We start from the raw sequence: 19,489 nt of genomic DNA on the forward strand, positions 1-19,489 counted from the left end.
TTGAAATTGCAAAATCTGCAAAAATGGAGGCCCGCAGCCTCCAGGAAAGGTATCAGTGACCAACCCGCCTCCTGAGAGTGGATTGGTCGCCCGTCCTCGTCCCGTCGCGGTGAAAACCGGAAATGGGCGGGTTGGGGGCGGGTCTGAAATGGTTGTGAATTTGAAAGCCCCCCACCCCTGCCTCCAACCCACCCGTATTTCAATGTCAAAATCGTGCCCATTGTTCCAGAAAGTTCTCTTGATAACATTTCAGGAATTCCTCCCCCTCTTTGCCCTTTACACTATTACTGTCCCAGTCTATATTGGGATAATTGTAGTCCCCTGTTGTCACTACTCTTTGGTTCTTGCATCTTTCTGTAATTTGCCTGCAGATTTGCTCCTCTATCTCCTTCCCACTATTTGGTGGTCTATAATATACACCCAGTAGTGAAATAGCTCCTCTATTGTTCCTTAATTCTAAACAAATATTTACCACATTACGTGCATTTATGCACATGCTCTCCAATCTCATCTTAGACTGCCTTGCATTTGCCCCTATCTGATCCCTCCTATTTCTGAACTGTTCTTTAATCCAGTGCTATTTGTCACTCCCAGTCCTCTGTGCATCTTGTTTCTCCTCTCTAATGTTTCCACCTGGTGCCCATCCCCCTGCCAAATTAGTTTAAACCCTCCCCCACAGCACTAGTTAACCACCCCGCGAGGACATTGGTCCCAACTCTGTTGAGGTGCAACCCGTCCATCTTGAACAGATCCCTCCTGCCCCAGAACTGGTCCCAATACCCCAGGAATCTGAAGCCCTCCCTCCTGCACCATTGCTCCAGCCACGCATTAACCTGTCTTACCCTACTATTCTTTTACTCACCAGCACGTGGTACTGGGAGTAATCCAGAGATTACTACCTTTGAGGTCCTGCTCCTGAAACTCTGACTGCTGGACCTCGACCCTTTTCCTTCCTATGTCATTGGTTCCCACATGGACCATAACTTCTGGCCATTCCTCTTACTCCCTCAAAATGTTCTGCACCCTCTCAGTGATGTCCTTTTCCCTGGCACCAGGGAGGCAACACACCATGTGGGACTCACATCGGCGGTTACAGAAATGCCTGTCTATCCCCTTGACTATCGAATCTCCTATAACAACTACATTTCTGTTGCCCCCTGCCCTGTGCAGCCGAGTCTCCCATGGTGCCATGGATTTGCTCCTGACTGCACTCCCCCCAGGTGTCTCCCAGGAGACTTTTTTTTAATTATTCGTTCATGGGATGTGGGCCTCGCTGGCGAGGCCAGCATTTATTGCCCATCCCTAATTGCCCTTGAGAAGGTGGTGGTGAGCCGCCTTCTTGAACCGCTGCAGTCCGTGTGGTGAAGGTTCTCCCACAGTGCTGTTAGGAAGGGAGGTCAGGATTTTGACTCAGCGATGATGAAGGAACGGCGATATATTTCCAAGTCGGGATGGTGTGTGACTTGGAGGGGAACGTGTAGGTGGTGTTGTTCCCATGCCCCTGCTGCCCTTGTCCTTCTAGGTGGTAGAGGTCGCGGGATTGGGAGGTGCTGTTGAAGAAGCCTTGGTGAGTTGCTGCAGTGCATCCTGTGGATGGTACACACTGCAGCCACGGTGCGCTGATGGTGAAGGGAGTGAATGTTTAGGGTGGTGGATGGGGTGCCAATCAAGTGGGCTGCTTTGTCCTGGATGGTGTCGAGCTTCTTGAGTGTTGTTGGAGCTGCACTCATCCAGGCAAGTGGAGAGTATTCCATCACACTCCTGACTTGTACCTTGTAGATGGTGGAATGGCTTTGGGGAGTCAGGAGGTGAATCCCTCGCCGCAGAATACACAGTTTCTGACCTGCTCTTGTAGCCACAGAATTTATATGGTTGGTCCAGTTATGCTTCTGGTCAATGGTGACCCCCAGGATGTTGATGGTGGGGGATTCGGCGATGGTAATGCCGTTGAATGTCAAGGGGAGGTGGTTAGACTCTCTCTTGTTGGAGATGGTCATTGCCTGGCACTTGTCTGGCGCGAATGTTACTTGCCACTTGTCAGCCCAAGCCTGGATGTTTTCCAGGTCTTGCTGCATGCGGGCTCGGACTGCTTCATTATCTGAGGGGTTGCGAATGGAACTGAACACTTTGCAATCATCAGCGAACATCCCCATTTCTGACCTTATGATGGAGGGAAGGTCACTGATGAAGCAGCTGAAGATGGTTGGGCCTAGGACACTGCCCTGAGGAACTCCTGCAGCAATGTTCTGGGCCTGAGATGATTGGCCTCCAACAACTACTACCATCTTCCTTTGTGCTCGGTATGACTCCAGCCACTGGAGAGTTTTCCCTCTGGTTCCCATTGACTTCAGTTTTACTAGGGCTCCTTGGTGCCACATTCAGTCAAATGCTGCCTTGATGTCAAGGGCAGTCACTCTCACCTCACCTCTGGAATTCAGCTCTTTTGTCCATGTTTGGACCAAGGCTGTAATGAGGTCTGGAGCCGAGTGGTCCTGGCGGAACCCAAACTGAGCATCGGTGAGCAGGTTATTGGTGAGTAAGTGCCGCTTGATAGCACTCCTGCACTGGCTGCCTGTTCCCCCTAGTCTGTCAGGTGGTCACCCACTCCCTCTCCGGCCTGAACACTCTGTAGCCATGGGGTGACCACCTCCTGAAACGTGCTTTCCAGAGAACTCTCAGCTTGCCGTATGCACTGTAGTGACACCAGCCGTGCCTCAAGCTCAGAAACTCTGAGCTCGAACTCGAGCAGTTGGTGGCACTTCCTGCACATGTGGTTTTCCAGGACACACAAAGTGTTCTGGAGTTCCCACATGGCAGAGGATGTGCATGTGTCAGGCCCCAGCTGTCCTGCCATGTTAACTAACAGTTATTTAAACTCTTTGTTTAGCTTTAAGGCATTTCACTGTTTATCTGACATTAAAACACTAACCACTAAAAAACACTCACCAACCACTAAAAAATCTAACCAATGAACTAACTACTTACTGACTTACCTTCAGCGCTCCTCCTTGTCTCGTGACGTCAATTTGGGGCTTTTTCTGAATTTGATTCCTCGCCCAGCTCCCTCTACGCTCCGCTCAGTCTTAGTCTAGAGTTCCTTGGTTTAAATCACTGAGCACCTCCTTCCCCCTCTGCACCTAATTCCCACACTCACCAAATTCCCAGCTCAAAGTCCTCCTTCTGTTAGTGCTTCACTCCGTTAGAGGTTCACTCTCTGTCTTTCCCAACCTTTGTGCTCAAGCGTGTCAGATTTTGTCTGATAATCGCTCTTGTGAAGCGCCTCGGGACGTTTTGCTACTTTAAAGGCGCTATATAAATGCAAGTTGTTGTGATTGTTATTGTACTAAGAGAATCGCTGTCCCTCGCTGGGTAGTGCTGATTTGGGACCGCTCTGAATTCTTCCAGTTCACTGTGGTTTGCACCCACTGACCCAGCGAGGATAAGATGCTCAAACGTTTCGTTTCTTAATTGCTGTTGAACCAAGACTTCACCGAGGGCTGTTAATCAGTGCCAATTTAAAAAATATCAGCCAGCAAATAGCATTTTGTGTGAACAAGTCACTTGGGATCGCAAGCCGAGAGTGAAATCAATAGCAATTTAGGTATTTCAATTGAATGCGCAGTGCGCGAGAAGCAATTTCAAGATTCAAGTTGGTAGCTCAGGGCCACAATGCCATCACTGTCTGGCTAACATGCATCAAGCAGCAAATTCTGGATTGTTTTGTAGGGTCTTTTAATAGGACTGACACTTTGGGCTCGATATCAGCAGGGCGGCGGTTCTCAGCGGGGGTCGACTGGGCGCGTGGCTGACGCGCCCGGTGAAATCAGTGTGCTACGCATGGAATTACACGCTAATTGGAGCCACTTACCTTTGCTTCTGGGTTTCCTGCTGGTAAGCTGCGCGGCGGGTGGACTGCGCATGCGCAGCATCGGCTGTCAGCTGGAGGAGCCCTATTTAAAGGGGCAGTCTACCAATGCTCCTCCTGCAGCAAACAACCAATGCTGAACCATGAAGCAGGACAGAGGGAAGGCTGCCCCAAGATTTTCAGACTCCTCACCCCAGCTGCTGCTGGATGGGGTGAGGAGGAGGAGGGAAATCCTTTTCCCGTCCGATGGGAGGAAGTGTCCTCCCTCCACCATGAAGAAGGCCTGGCTGGAGGTGGCCGAGGAGGTCACCAGCAGCGGCAGTGTGCCACAAACCTGGGTCCAGTGCAGGAAGAGATTTAATGACCTAACCAGGTCAGGCAAAGTGAGTATGCTTACGCATTCTCCCACACTCCAACTTCCACATCACCTCCACCACCACACAACCCCTTCTGCACTGCCACCACAACGCTCTCTCATCACTCCACACATCCACTCAACTATCTTCCTCACCTTGCCTGCACTTACTCACCGCCCCTGTCCCCATTCGAACACTACCACGCAACCCAATCCTCATACAATATCATGGCTATGTTGCACACGCACCCTCCCATGCATCTCCCTCACGCTCAACCCCACCCACACCAATGCATGCAGCGGCTCACCATGCAACCATCACTCAATCACGCCTCTGTGTTTTGCCTTGATAGGAGAAGAGATGCCAGAACGCCCGGGAGAGGGCACGGACCGGAGGGGGCCCGCCACACCAGGTGGCACTAACAGACGCAGAGCAGCAGGCATTGGAGATCAGCCGCACGCGGGAGTGCCTGTCCGTGGCGGATGCCGAGGCTGGGATTGCACAAGCGGCCGGTGACAGAAAGCTCACACTCAGCACTCATGATAGCGAATGATCTTAGCATCACTTGGCATCTGCAGCACCTCAACATCTGTCCACATGCCTAATATTGCTTTCTGTTCTCTTGCAGGGCCATCTGCGAGCGCCGTGACGGTGGAGGGCGATTCCTCAGCGGACCTGCCGGTCTCTGAGGGTCCATCGTCACATCTGAGCCAGCCATCCACCAGTGCAGATACACACACCTCGGTGGGTCCCCGTCCTCACTTAGTTGGGCTTGCACATGGTGAGTCACCACGCACATGTGAGCACGAGCAGACCCTGGTGGCAGGGGCAGCTGTGGAGGGTCTGTGTCGGTGGGAGCACTCTTCTCTAGGCTCTGCTCAGCTGGACCCAGATGCTGAACCCTGGGGGCCAGCCGTGAAAAGGAGAGTCGTCAAGGGGCACCAGCACATTGCCGAGGTGCTGGAACAGGTGCCACGTGCACTCTCCACAATCGCACAGAGGATGGAGGAGTCCAACTCCTGCATGAGGGGAATGGTGGCACAGGTACAGGAGGGTATCTCCCAGATAGTGTCGCAGGGACGTGAAGGCATCTCTGAGATAGTGTCGCGGGTAGGTGTGGGAATGTCTGCGGTGGAGGAAAGGCTAGCCTCCATCGAGTGTCAAGCACGGCTCAACAATGAGTCCATTCAGGCCCTGACAACGGCCGTTCGGATTCAGGGTGAGTAACATTCTGCCGCCTTGAACAGGCTGACAGATACATTACAAGTGGCCTTCCAAGGCCTCACACAAATCCTCCAAACTGCCGTCCAGCAGGGTGGAAGGAGTGATATGGGTCTGGGCCACGAGAGGGATGATAGTGAAAGGGGACATGGAAGTGGAGACGCCACTCAAAGCGCTCCCACGTCTCACCCTCTCAACCAGTACCCGCAATGCTGCCCCCTCTCCAGGTGGCCGAGTCTGCCCCTGCACAGGTGCAGGTGGAGCAGTCTTTGGAGGGGCCCTCACGGGCACCCAAACCCAGAGGGTGTCAGCCCAAAGCAACTCATCGGTCAGGGCATGGACAAGAGCAATCTGCCACTACCTCTGCTGAAGCCACAGGGGTAGCACCACGTAGGGGTTCCCGGAAACGCAAGGCGAAGGTTTTGTGAGCACAAAGGGAATGCACAAGGGTGTTTGACGATTTGTCATGTTTTTTATTTATATTTGTTTTCTTTCACATGCACAATAAATATTATTATTATCACCACTACTGCCACGTCTTGCCCATTCTTGACTGGCTTGTGGAATAGGTCCCTTTCATGGAGTTCACCATGAACACGCACACTTGATGCCACCCATTGTGTCACTGCAGAGTGGGTGTAGGTGTATTTGCAGGGCTCTTTTGTGCAGACGACTGAGAGACGTTGGCGATGTCCCTGGTGGCACCCTGGAAGGATGCGGAGGAGAAGTTGTTGAGGGCAGTGGTTACTTTGACAGTGACAGGTAAGAAGATGGTGCTCGGGCCAGCCGGGAGCAGCTCGGCATGAAGGAGGCTGCAGATGTCCACGACTACATGTCGAGTGACTCTGAGCCTCCGTGTGCACTGCTGCTCAGAGAGGTCCAGGAAGCTGAGCCTTGGTCTATGGACCCTGTGGCGAGGGTAGTGCCCTCTGCGACGCATCTCTCTCTGCGGTTGCCCTCCCTCCTGCTGTGCAGGTGGATGTGTCACAGCACTGTGTTGTGGAGCTCCACGTGTCAGAGGTGGACGGCGTGGCCGGCGAGGCTGGTGATGCTGTTCGCCCTCCGAGGAGGTCATGACTGCAGCTACGGCGGCCCCCATCCGGAAGATGTACTTTTGAGGGGGTCCGCAAGGTAGGTAAATGTGTCTGGACACCGGGGTAAGTGTGCAAGTTGGTGAATTTTATTTTTAGGAGGAGGGTGGTGGAGGCCAAACTTTGTCCAAAGTGACGGAGTGGCCTCCTGCAATGAGTGAGGGTCTCCCCACCACCTGTCAAATGGACCTTTGCAGCTGCCACAGGCTGATGGCAGCAACACGTCCATCTGAACTGGGAGTGTTTCCCCCAGTACGGGAAACAGTCTCATTTAATTTCAAAATCCCAGCCCTCCTATAATATCAGGTCAATCAGGTCTGTAAACGACCTGAAGTACCTGTTCAATTACTTTAAGTGACACCCCGCCGACTTTAATTGCCGGCGGGAGTCCCACATGCGGGGGCTGCGCACGCATGTCAGCGCGTCACTGGGGAACCCGGAAGTGGACGGGTTGGAGCCGGGCTCCAGACCCGCCCCGGGAATCCCGCATTTTCGCAGCCCCCCCGCCATGAACGCACCCGATCGGGGGTGTGAAAATCGAGCCCATTGTCTCACTCTCAGGGAACGTGGAGATAAGAAGCTCCTTGGTCATTAGATGTCACAATGTTACTTGCTATTTCTTGATTTACCTCACTTTCTCCGTTACATTTTCAATGGTGTCTCACCTGCTCCTACTTTAACTCACTCTTTCCTTTGGCTTTGCCCAATAGTACCAGCCTCAGCCCTTCACCGAGGTATCTCAGTAGAACAGCACAAAATGGTTCCGTCTGTTTTTACTGAGGGCCCACTGTCGTTAAGGAAAGAGAAACATCATTTGATTTTTGGCTACCTCACCGTAACAGTGAGAACACACACAATGTCTCACTTATGTCTTGCCCCCTCCCCCAATAAAAATCTGTTAGCGATATCTGACCTTGGTAACTATTATTCCCATGTTGTGCTTTGCCATTCTGCGGCCTCCTCGTTCCCCAAGGCCTGCAGTGATACGAAATACATAATTTATCTGTGCACATTTACCAACATCTTAATGCACATTTAGAACTCAGTCAAGCAACTCATTTCATCACAAGATGCTGCAGGATGTCTCATTAAAACAAACAGCTCTCTTCTCATGGGTTTTTAAGCATTATTGCTGCATTGATTCGGTTTCAAGTTATGATAACCCTTTCACCAATCCCACGTAGGCCTATAACGGTAATTCAATCCTACTGCTTTCGCTTCACAAGCAAGATTGGGCACTTAATTGTTTCAAACAATTCCCTAATGCTTTTAATGGCGATCAATATTTTGCATCTGTCTGAGAAAGCTGGGCTCCCAGTTTGTGTTCGTACAGGAAGTGAATGGGAGGTCACAGCAGGTGTGGGATAATTAGTGACAGATCTCACAAATAGCGGGACTGCACACTGCCTGCACTGTGCAGAGAGTAAACACGGCAGTAGATATTGACCCTAAAACACGACAGTCCTATTATGATGCCAGAGCCATGGCGAAGAAGCAAATTATTTTGGAGTGCAAAAATTCAACGTGATTCATTTATTCCACCTTCTGAAGCACCAGAGTTTTTGTTTCTTTTGATAAGATGTCATCTGATTCGGGCACTTACATAGTGAGTCTGGACCTCAGGAAACTCTCAAATTGGCTCCCTAGTGAGTTTACATTCTGCCTTCAAAGATAAACCAGAAAGGATTAATGGCACTGGGACCAATTGCTCTGGGTTTGAGGGCCTTAAAGTGACAAAACGCTAATGGACGGCACTCATTGATGTCACCGACTGACAAAATCCACCAACCAATCTACTTATCCGTTCTCCAGCAACAAAGAAAGGCATAAACCAAAACTCTTAAACTTTTGCATACAAGAAATTATTGAACAAGGAAAAGATATTTGGCTCACTTTCTTCCATTGACTGTGCACAATTTGCTCTACCACGGACATTATTCGAATCACCTGTTTAAGATGACTGAACCATTTTGTGATATGTTTATCCCACAGGCAAAATCAATTGGGTGCATGACATTTACCCTGAGATAGATGGAATGCACAGAGGGATTGGATCCTTTAAATGAACTCTCTTAAAAATACACTAGAAGTTAAGGCCCACGATTTTAATGGGGGTGGGGGTGTGGGTATGGTGTGCGTGAGCCCCAAAGCGGGAGGTGTACCTGGGGGGGGGGGCCTGGGAAGTGGAGGCCCGGCCCAACTTGGGATTCATTCGCATCAATTTTCCCAGAGTCTCACCCGGCACCCGGCCAGATCCACTATCAGGAATTCGGGCAGCAGGAGGCCGCAACCAGGGACCGGTGGGAACGATGAAGAAAACCAGGGGGAAGGTAAGTGAGCAGCAGAAGGAGGAGGAGGAGGAGGAGGAGGAGGACGGCCATCTCAACACCTTGCAGCAAGAGAAGCGGTGAATTGCTCAGCGATTCCGCTGACCTGCTCATTCCCCTGCACTGATAACTTACACAGAGCCCTTCTGCTGTGGTTCCATCCTTCACCGCTCCCTTCATCCTGCATTAAAGAACATTCAAACCATTCAGACAACTTCTGCATCAATCACATACTGGCAATAGAGAGTCAGGAACTGCTATTAAACCGCACTGCAGACCAGTGTGCTAAATGTGATGTTGTTGTTTTTGTATCACCACCCTCTTCCCTCAGAGAATAGGGTGAAGCAGTGGAAGGATTCACAGGCTGATGTACAGTCTGACAGGCCTTGACGTGAATGCTCCCTCCATGGCCATCACCAGCCCATAGGGTGGTTGGTCTTTTGCGGCAAGCGGGTTTTATGGGCTCCCACAGGCCATGCGATGAGAGTTGGGGGCTACCCACACCCACCAGACACGAGTATCCCGCTGGATATCAACCCAAAATTCAGAGCTGGAGCTCCGGTCTCCGCTCGCTGGGACTGTCTGGTGTGGAGTTGCCAAACCTGATAAAGGTGATTAATCTGACGGCAAACATAATGATTGCCTTCCATTCATTTCTCACTCAAGTGATTATAGAATCATAGAAAGATAGAAAGGTTACAGCACGGATGGAGGCCATTCGGTCCATCAAGTCCGTGCTGGCTCTATGCAAGAGCTATCCAGCTAGTCCCACTCTACTGCCTTATCCCCAAGCCGTGCAAATTTTTTCCTTTCAAGTACTTATGCAGTTTGAATCTGCCTCCACCACCCCCTCAGGCAGTGCATTCCAGATCCTAACCGCTCGCTGCGTAAAGAAGTTTCTCCTCATGTCACCTTTGGCTCTTTTTCCAATCACTTTAAATCTGTTTTCCTCTGGTTCTTGACCCTTCCGCCAATGGGAACAGTTTCTCTCTATCTACTCTGGATAGACCCTTCATGATTTTAAATACCTCGATCAAATCTAATACCTCTATCAAATCAAGTTTTGTAGCTAGCTTGCTATCCATTCTGCTACCTTTCCCCTGACTCCATATGCTCTGACCTTAGTCGTGAGTCTACTATGCGGTACCTTTATCGAAGGCCTTTTGAAAATCCAAATATATTGCATCTACTGCACTACCCTTGTCCACTCTTTCTGTTACTACTTCAAAGAATTCAATAAGATTGATCAAGCACGAATTTCCTTTCTGAAATCCCTACCAACTATTCTTTATTATATTTTCTTTCTCTCGATATTTTTCTATTACATCTTTGAGTAAAGATTCCATTATCTTTCCTACCACCAGTGTTGGACGAATTGGTCTAAAGTTCCCTGGACTTGTTCTATCTCCATTTTTAAACATAGGAATCACATTAACTGTCCGCCAGTCCTCTGGCACAATTCCCTTTCCTAATGAATTTTTATATGTATGTAATAGTGCCTCTTCTAACTTCTTTTAATATTCTCAGATGCAATCCATCTGGACCAGGGGTTTTATCCTCTCTAAGTTTGATTAGTTTATCAATTATCTCCCCCCTTTCTATCTTAAATACCATTATGTCATTTTTGATCTCTTCTTCTAATGTCATACCCACCATGTTAGTCTCCCTGGTCAATACTGAGGCAAAGTAATTATTCAGTATTTCTGCCATTTCGTTGTCATTACCTGTGAGTTTATCTTGTGCATCCCTTAGTGGTTCTATCCCTATCCTGATTTTTCTTTTGTTATTTATGTGTCTGTGGAATACTTTATTATTTCTTTTTATATTACTTGATAATTTAATTTCGTAGTTCCTCTTTGCTTTCCTAATTGTGTTTTTGACTTCTTTCTTAACCTTAAGTTGTTAAAATTGGATAGCTGTGTGGCGAAGGTGAGAACACTAGAGCCTGGTCTTTAGTTGCTTCCAAGCCTTTATTCACAGAGATTCCCCTTGTACACACACCAAACCCTAGATAAGCTCTCCGATAAAAAGGAGAGAGTCTCGATTTGATACCCACCACCTGAATACAATTAACACTAATTGATATAAATCTTACAATTAAATTAAGTTGTTGAGTGGAGGAATTTTCTGCCATCCTTCTGTTCTGGATTCCTCCCCGTTGAGCAGCAACCAATCTTAAAGGGACACTGTTTATGAAAAAGGGATAATATTTGTCAAAACTCACTGTCTGAAAATAGAAAAGAGCAAGAAGCAGTAAATTTCATTTTCAATGTCAATGTTATCACAGAATCACAGAATGATACAGCACAGAAGGAGGCCATTCAGCCCATCGTGGCTGTTCTGGCTCTTTGAAAGACCTATCCAATTAGTCCCATTCACCTGCTCTTTCCCCATTGCCCTGCAAGTTTTTCCACTTCAAATATTTATCCAATTCCCTTTCGAAAGTCACTATTGAATCTGCTTCCACCGCCCTTTCAGGCAGTGCATTCCAGATCATAACAACTCGCTGCGTAAAAAAATTTCTCCTCATGTCGCCTCTGACTCATTTGTCGATCACCTTAAATCTGTGTCCTCTGGTTACCGACCCTTCTGCCACTGGAAACAGTTTCTCCTTATTTACTCTATCAAAACCCTTCATGATTTTGAACACCTCGATCAATTCTCCCCTTATCCTTCTCTGCTCTAAGGCGAACAACCCCAGTTTCTCCAGTCTCTCCACATAACTGAAGTCCCTCATCCTTGGTATCATCCTGGTAAATCTTCTCTGCTCCCTCTCCAAGGCCTTGACATCCTTCCGAAAATATGGTGGCCAGAATTGGCCACAAAACTCCAGTCTGGGCCTAACCAGTGTTTTATAAAGGTTTTAGCATAACTTCCTTGCTTTTGTACTCTATGCCTCTATTAATAAAGCCCAGGATCCCATATTCTTTCTTAACAGCTTTCTCAACTTGTCCTGGCACCTTCAAAGATTTGTGTACATACATCCCCAGATCTCTCTGTTCCTGCACCCCCTTTAAAATTGTACCATTTTGTTCATATTGCCTCTCCTCATTCTTCCTCCCAAAATGAATCACTTCACACTTTTCTGCATTAAATTGCATCTGCCACGTGTCTGCCCATTTCACCAGTCTGTCTCTGTCCTCCTGAAGTCTGTTGCTATCCTCCACATTGTTTACTACATTTCCAAGGTTCGTGTCATCTGAAAACTTGGAAATTATACCCTCTATACCCAACTCCAGGTCATTAATAAAGGCAAGGAGAACAAAAGCAAGGAAGTTATGCTAAACCATTATTAAACACTGGTTCGGCCCAGGCTAGATTATTGTGTTCAACTCTGGGCACCACACTTTGGGAAGGATGTCAAGGCCTTAGCCAGGGTACAGAAAAGATTTACGGGAATGGTACCAGGGATGAGGGACTTCAGTTATGTGCAGAGACTGGAGAAGCAAAAGACTTCCACAGGTATGTAAACAGTAAGAGTAGTAAGAGGAGGGGTGGGTCCAATTAGGTACCACATTGGAGATCTACTCAAGGAGGCAGAGGGGATGGCCGAGGTACTAAATGAGTACTTTGCATCTGTCTTTACCAAGGAAGAAGATGCTGCCAGAGTCTCTGTAAAGGAAGATATAGTTGCCATCGCCGAATCCCCCACCATCAACATCCTGGGGGTCACCACTGACCAAAAACTTAACTGGACCAGCCACATAAATACTGTGGCCACAAGAGCAGGTCAGAGGCTGGGTATTCTGCAGCGAGTGACTCACCTTCTGACTCCCCAAAGCCTTTCCACCATCTACAAGACACAACTCAGGAGTGTGATGGAATACTCTCCACTTGCCTGGATGAGTGCAGCTCCAACAACACTCAAGAAGCTCGACACCGTCCAAGATAAAGCATCCCGCTTAATTGGCACCCCATCCATCACCCTAAACATTCACTCCCTTCACCACCGGCGCACCGTGGCTGCAGTGTGTACCATCCACAGGATGCACTGCAGTAATTCGCCAAGGCTTCTTCGACAGCACCTCCCAAACCCGCGACCTCTACCACCTAGAAGGACAAAGGCAGCAGGCGCATGGGAACAACACCACCTGCACGTTCCCCTCCAAGTCACACACCATCCCGACTTGGAAATATATCACCGTTCCTTCATCGTCGCTGGGTCAAAATCCTGGAACTCCCTTCCTAACAGCACTGTGGGAGAACCTTCACCACATGGACTGCAGCGGTTCAAGAAGGCAGCTCACCACCACCTTCTCAAGGGCAATTAGGATGGGCAATAAATGCCGGCCTCGCCAGTGATGCCCACATCCCATGAACGAATAAAAAAAAGATACTGGGGGGCTAAAAATTGATAAACTAGGTGTGCTTAAAGTAGTTAATTCACCCGGTCCGGATGGGATGCACCCTTGGTTGTTGAGGGAATTAAGGGTGGAAATTGCGGAGGTACTGGCCCGAATCTTCCAAACACCAGTAGATACGGGGGTGGTGCCAAAGGACTGGAGAATTGCAGATGGTCCATCCTTGTTCAAAAAAGGGTGTAAGGATAAACTCAGCAACTATAGGCCAGTCGGTTTAACCTCAGTGGTGGGGAAACTTTTAGAAACGATAATCCGGGACAGAATTAACAGTCACTTGGACGAGGGTGGATTGATTAGGGAAAGCCAGCACGGATTTGTCAAAGGCAAATTGTGTTTAACTAACTTGGTAGAGTTTTTTGATGAGGGAACAAAGAAGGTAGATGAGGGCAATGCAGTTGATGTGGTGTATATGGACTTTCAAAAGGCATTTGATAAAATGCTGCTGGTAGGCTTATCATCAAGATTGCGGCCCATGGAATAAAGGGGCAGTAGCAACATGGATACAGAATTGACTAAGTGACAGGAAACAGAGAGTAGTAGTGAACGGTTGTTTTTCAGACTGGAGGGAGGTGTACAGTGGTGTTCCCCAGGGGTTGGTGCTGGGACCACTGCTTTTCTTGTTATATATTAATGACTTGGACTTGGGTGTACAGGGCACTGTTTCAAAATTTGCAGATGACACAAAACTTGGAAGGGTAGTGAACAGTGAGGAGGATAGTGATAGACTTCAAGAGGATATGGACAGGCTTGTGGCATGGGCAGACACGTGACAGGTGAAATTTAAAGCAGAAAAATGTGAAGTGATACATTTCAGTAGGAAGAACGAGGAGAGGCAATATAAACTGGAGGGCACAACTCTAAAAGGGGTACAGGAACAGAGAGATCTGGTGGTATATGTGCACAAATCGTTGAAGGTGGCAGGGCAGGTGAGAAAGTGGTTAAAAAAGCAAATGGGATCCTGGGCTTTATAAATAGATGCATAGAGTACAAAACACTGGTTCGGCCACAACTGGAGCATTGTGTCCAGTTCTGGGCACCGCACCTCAGGAAAGATGTGAAGGCTTTAGAAAGGGTGTAGAAGAGATTTAATAGAATGATTCCAAGGATGAGGGACTTTAATTACGTGGATAGACTGGAGAACTGGGGTTGTTCTCCTTGGAACAGAGACGGTTGTGAGGAGATTTGATAGAGGTATTCAAAATCGTGAAGGGTCTCGAGAGAGTAGATAGGGAGAAACTGTTCCCATTGGTGGAAGGGTCAAGAGCCGGAGGACATAGATTTAAGGTGATTGGCAAAAGAACCAAAAGTGACATGAGGAAAACTTTTTTACACAGCGAGTGGTTAGGATCTGGAATGCACTGCCTGAGAGGCTGGTGGAGGCAGATTCAATCATGGCCTTCAAAAGGGAACTGGATAAGTACTTGAAAGGAAAAAATTTGCAGGACTACAGGGAAAGGGCGGGGGAGTGGGACTAGCTGGATTGCTCTTGCATAGAGCTGGCTTGGACTCGATGGGCCGAATGGCCTTTCTTGCTGTAACCTTCCTATGATTTTGTGATTCAATTATTCTAAGCGGGATTATTCTCCTTAGAACAGAGAAGTTTAAGGGGAGATTTGATAGAGGTGTTCAAAATCATAAACAGTTTTGATAGAGTAAATAAGGAGAAACTGTTTCCAGTGGCAGAAGGGTCGGTAACCAGAGGACACAGATTTAAGGTGATCGGCAAAAGAGCCAGAGGTGACATGAGGAAACATTTTTTTACGCAGCGAGTTGTGATGATCTGGAATGCGCTGCCTGAAAGGGCGGTGGAAGCAGATTCAATAGTAACTTTCAAAAGGGAATTGGATAAATACTTGAAGGGAAAAAATTTACAGGGGAAAGAGCAGAGGAAGGGTCTAATTGGATAGCTCTTTCAAAGAGCCAACACAGGCACAATGGGCCAAATGGCCGCCTCCTGTTCTGTACTATGATAAGGTTAAGGGGAGATTTGATAGAGGTTTTCAATATTATGAAGGGTTTTGATAGAGTGAATAAGAAGAAATTGTTTCCTTTGGCAGAAGTGTCGGTAACTGGAGGCTTTTATGTCTCAGCCGAAAGACAGCACTTCTGACACTTAAGTTCATTGGCAAAAGAACCAGAGGTGACATGAGGAAAGAAGAGTTTTACGCAGCAAGTTATTATGATATGAAAGGGTGGTGGAAGCAAAAGTGAATTGGATAAATACTTGGAGGAAAAAAACTTGCAGGCCTGAGGGGAAAGAGCAGGGGAATGGGACTAATTGGATAGCTCTTTCAAAGAGCCGGCACAGACACGATGGGCCAAATGGCCTCCTTCTGTGCTGTATCATTCTCTGATTCTATGAACTCTTGACCTTCAGTGTCAGCCGTGGCTCAGGGTTAGCACCCTCGCCTCTGCGCCAGGAGGTTATGGGTTTAAGTCCCACTCAGGAGACTTGAGTACATAATCTAGGCTGACACTCCAATGCATTGTCAGAAGTGCTGTCTTTCGGCTGAGACATAAAAGCCTCTCTTTTACATCCACCAGCCCTCTCAAGAAGTTGTAAACTATCCCATGACACTTTTTGAAGAAGAGATGGGGAGTTCTCCCCAGTGTTATGGCCAATATTTATCCCTCAACCAGCATCATTAAAAAACAATTTATCTGGTCATTATCTCATTGCTGTTTGTGGGATCTTGCTCTGCGCAAATTGGCTGCCACGTTTCCTACATTACAACAATGACTACACTTCAAAAATAATTCATTGTCTGTATAACACTTTGGGATGCCTTGAAGTCATGAAAGGTGCCACATAAATGCAAATTCTTTCTTTCTTTCTATTTTCAACTTTTCAGAATCAAACAGATGATCTGGTCATTATCACATTGCTGTTTGTGGGATCTTGCTGTGCGCAAATTGGCTGCCGCGTTTCCCTCCATTACAAAAGTACTTCATTGGTTGTAAAGGGCGTTGGGATGTCCTGAGATGGTGAAAGGCGCTATATAAATGCAAGTTCTTTCTTTACCGGAGAGATGAAGAAATGACCAGCAACACAGTGGCTGTGTCTCCAGCACAACCTCTTTACATGGTTGTCAACATCATCAGAGCAGTTACAATATGTTTGTTGATAGTCGCAGCAGAACAGCAGGGGTTGGGTTCAGCCTGTCATGGCATGACTCAACTCAGATTTACAGTAGCACAACCTAAACTGGATTCGATTTAATTTAATCTTAGTTTCGCATTTGGCTGTAAGTTCTGGAGCACTCCCTTCAGGTAAGGGAGCCTTACCTAATGGGAGCGGTTAGCAGAAATTCAGGCCCAAGCTACACACACGATTGTCTCACCTTTACTTAACGATCGAAATATCATGCTGCACTGTCGGAGGTGCCGTCTTTTGGATGAGATGTTAAACTGAGGCCCCGTTTGTCCTTTCGGGTAGACACAAATGATCCCATGGCACTATTTCAAAGAAAAGCAGGGGAGTTCTCCCTACTGTCCTGGGACAATATTTATCCCTCAACCAACATCACTAAATAACAGATTATCTGGTCATTTATCTCATTGCTGTTTGTGGGACCTTGCTGTGTGCAAATTGGCTGCCGCATTTCCTACATTACAACAATGACTACACTTCAAAAAGTACTTCATTAACTGTAAAGCACTTTGGGACGTCCTGAAGTCGTGTAAGGCGTGATATAAATAGGAACATAGGAACAGGAGTAGGCCATTCAGCCCCTCGTGCCAGTGAAGGGATTCGCAAAATTTCACATGTTCCCCCCACCCCGAAGATTTATTGGAGTTATTAAAGAAACCCTGGTGTGACTGTTTTAAAAAATCCAAGGTCTCTCAAAATGGCTGCAGTCAGACACATGGCCAAGGACCGGCAGATTTGAAATTGCATTCTTAACAACTTGGCAGGTTTCGTGTCTAGACAGGTTTCTTTAAACAATGCAACTGCATTCTAGCCCTGAGGCAAGCTATCAACATGGCCGGTCAACACATCAAAATTCGAGCAGGAAGTGATCGCAGGACAAAAGGTGAACCATCAAGGTACATTCGGAACAATGGTAAAGCAGTTAGCAAACAGATCGATACAGGAACCGGCCATTAATGTAAATGGGCCAGAGTTGGGGTCCTTTGTCTTACGTTTCGTGCTTAAATCAAACAATGAAGCAAGCTGATAAGGTATGAAAAAACCTGTTACCAAGAGGGTATAACTGAAGCTGCCCAGTATATTTCTGGCTAGTAGTGGTAGTAGTGGTAGTAGCTGCTCTCTTCGCCTCTTGGCCCTGTCCTGTCTGTCTGCTAGCAACTAAGAAGGAAGCCATCCAGTAAACCTCGCAACCATATGTCGACGGCAGCAGCAGGCACAGGGGCCAGGCCTTTTCATCTGTTTTCACTGATGAGCATTAATTTTCTGGCTGCCACAAGACAACCTAGCATAAGTGTAAGGTTGGGGGTTAAGGGATATTGCTAAACTTGTGATTTTAGAATTTTCCCTCGATGTGTCTGTTTCTTTCAACCCGATAAGTGTAAGACTGTATTACATCCACAGCGATTTCTTTATCTTCTGTATTATACTGTTTACCTTGTAGTTTTAGTTTTCTTATTAATAAACATTGGTTTTCCTTGTACCAATCCACTGGTCTGTTTGTCTGTCTTTGTTACCACTCGATAAGTCCTCAGCTCAGAATCAGGAAGGGGTAAGCGATTCGCAACCGCACTGCGGGCAGGGCAGCTCAGGAAAACATAACTGGCTGACCTATTATAAGCCCGAGAAACAGTAAAAAAAAGAAACCCCTTACAGAAATGGCGAGCCAGCCAGGAGCTGAGGCGAAAGTGTGTAACAAGACAGACAGTGGTGCGGAGGAGGAATCCGCAATGGAGATAAGGTTGTCTGCCTATGTGTGCGGCAAGGTAAATATCGCGAAAAAGTGGGTGGGCGATATGTTAAAGGCCAAGCGTCCCATAGATGCAGCCATCCAGTGGACAGCAAGTAAACAGTATAAGAAAGGTATTGAGAAGGCGGTCTGGCTCTTGTGTTTTAAAAAGCAGGTCTTGGTACTAGACCGTGCTGTAGCAGCGCGAGCAGCCAAGATTAAACAGTTGACCCTAGAGCTGCAGGAAAAGACAGCAGCCGAAGAGCAAGGGGTAGCAGCGCTCCAGGCAATAAGCCAAGAAAGGGCGCAGATGGCAAGGGACCACCAGGCAAAGGTAGAGCGCCTGGAATACCAGATCGCTGAGCTCAAAAGTAGCACTAGAGGTAGAATGGAACACCTGGAATACCAGGTCAGAGAGGCGAGAGGCAGTGAGGTTTGGTTAATGGATAAGATCCACAGCCTCACGCAAGAATTAAAAGAGCAGGAGGAGAAAGTAGGCGAGGTAAAGGCAGCATATAAGCTGGCCTGCGCCCAGGGGTTTGAGGACGCAGATCATCGCCCCTGCAGGCAAGAAATAGAACGTTTGGGCATGGCCTTAGCGAGGGCGAAGGGCATGGTATGCCTCCTTAGCCCGAAGGCGGGCCAGTCGGATTTTACCGGCAACCCAAACAGGGAAGTCCCACAGGCAGCTCCCAGAACGACACTGGTTAGGGAACCAGAGGCTTCACGGGCACCACCCATAGCCCCGAGTTTTCAGGAGGTCTGGCAGCAAGGGGGGGTGGAGGATGAAGCATTAGGGGAGACCCAGCAATTCCTGGTAGATAGACCAGGACCGGGACCAGTGTACCCCCTCCGACAACGGAGGTACGGCCCGCCCGCCGATGGCGAGGACCTAGGGGCCATCCAGAACTAGTTTGTAGTGCCGCATGGCACCCCACAGCTCAGGGCCATGGTTAGCCATATCCCTAAGCTTACAGTGAGGGGAGACCCCTCTTTACACTTCCGTGAGATAGAGCAGGCAGCGTGCGTTAATGACTGCGATGAAGCAGAACAAGCAAAAATGCTGCTGTTTTCTCTGGGGGGTGACCTCCTCCAAACCTTATCAGATGAGTGCAAAAGGGGGCAGAAAGATTACGAGGAGTTAAAGGATGAGATATTGGAGGCCATGGGACTCAATGACGGGAGTCCGTTCGCCCGGGTGGAAAAAACGGTACAGCTCCCTGGGGAGTCCCCACAGGCTTTCGCAGACAGGCTGTGGCCAGTCTACCGGAGCGCATGCCCGGGAATGCCAGGGCGGACACTCCTGAACAGAGATCAATTAGCCCACTGGCTCCGCTGTCTCATGACAAACTGCCTGCCCCAAATTCGAACACGAGCTGCGGCTTGGTTTG

The sequence above is a fragment of the Heptranchias perlo genome, chromosome 2 (genome assembly GCF_035084215.1).
Source record: "Heptranchias perlo isolate sHepPer1 chromosome 2, sHepPer1.hap1, whole genome shotgun sequence".
Lineage (NCBI taxonomy): Eukaryota > Metazoa > Chordata > Chondrichthyes > Hexanchiformes > Hexanchidae > Heptranchias > Heptranchias perlo.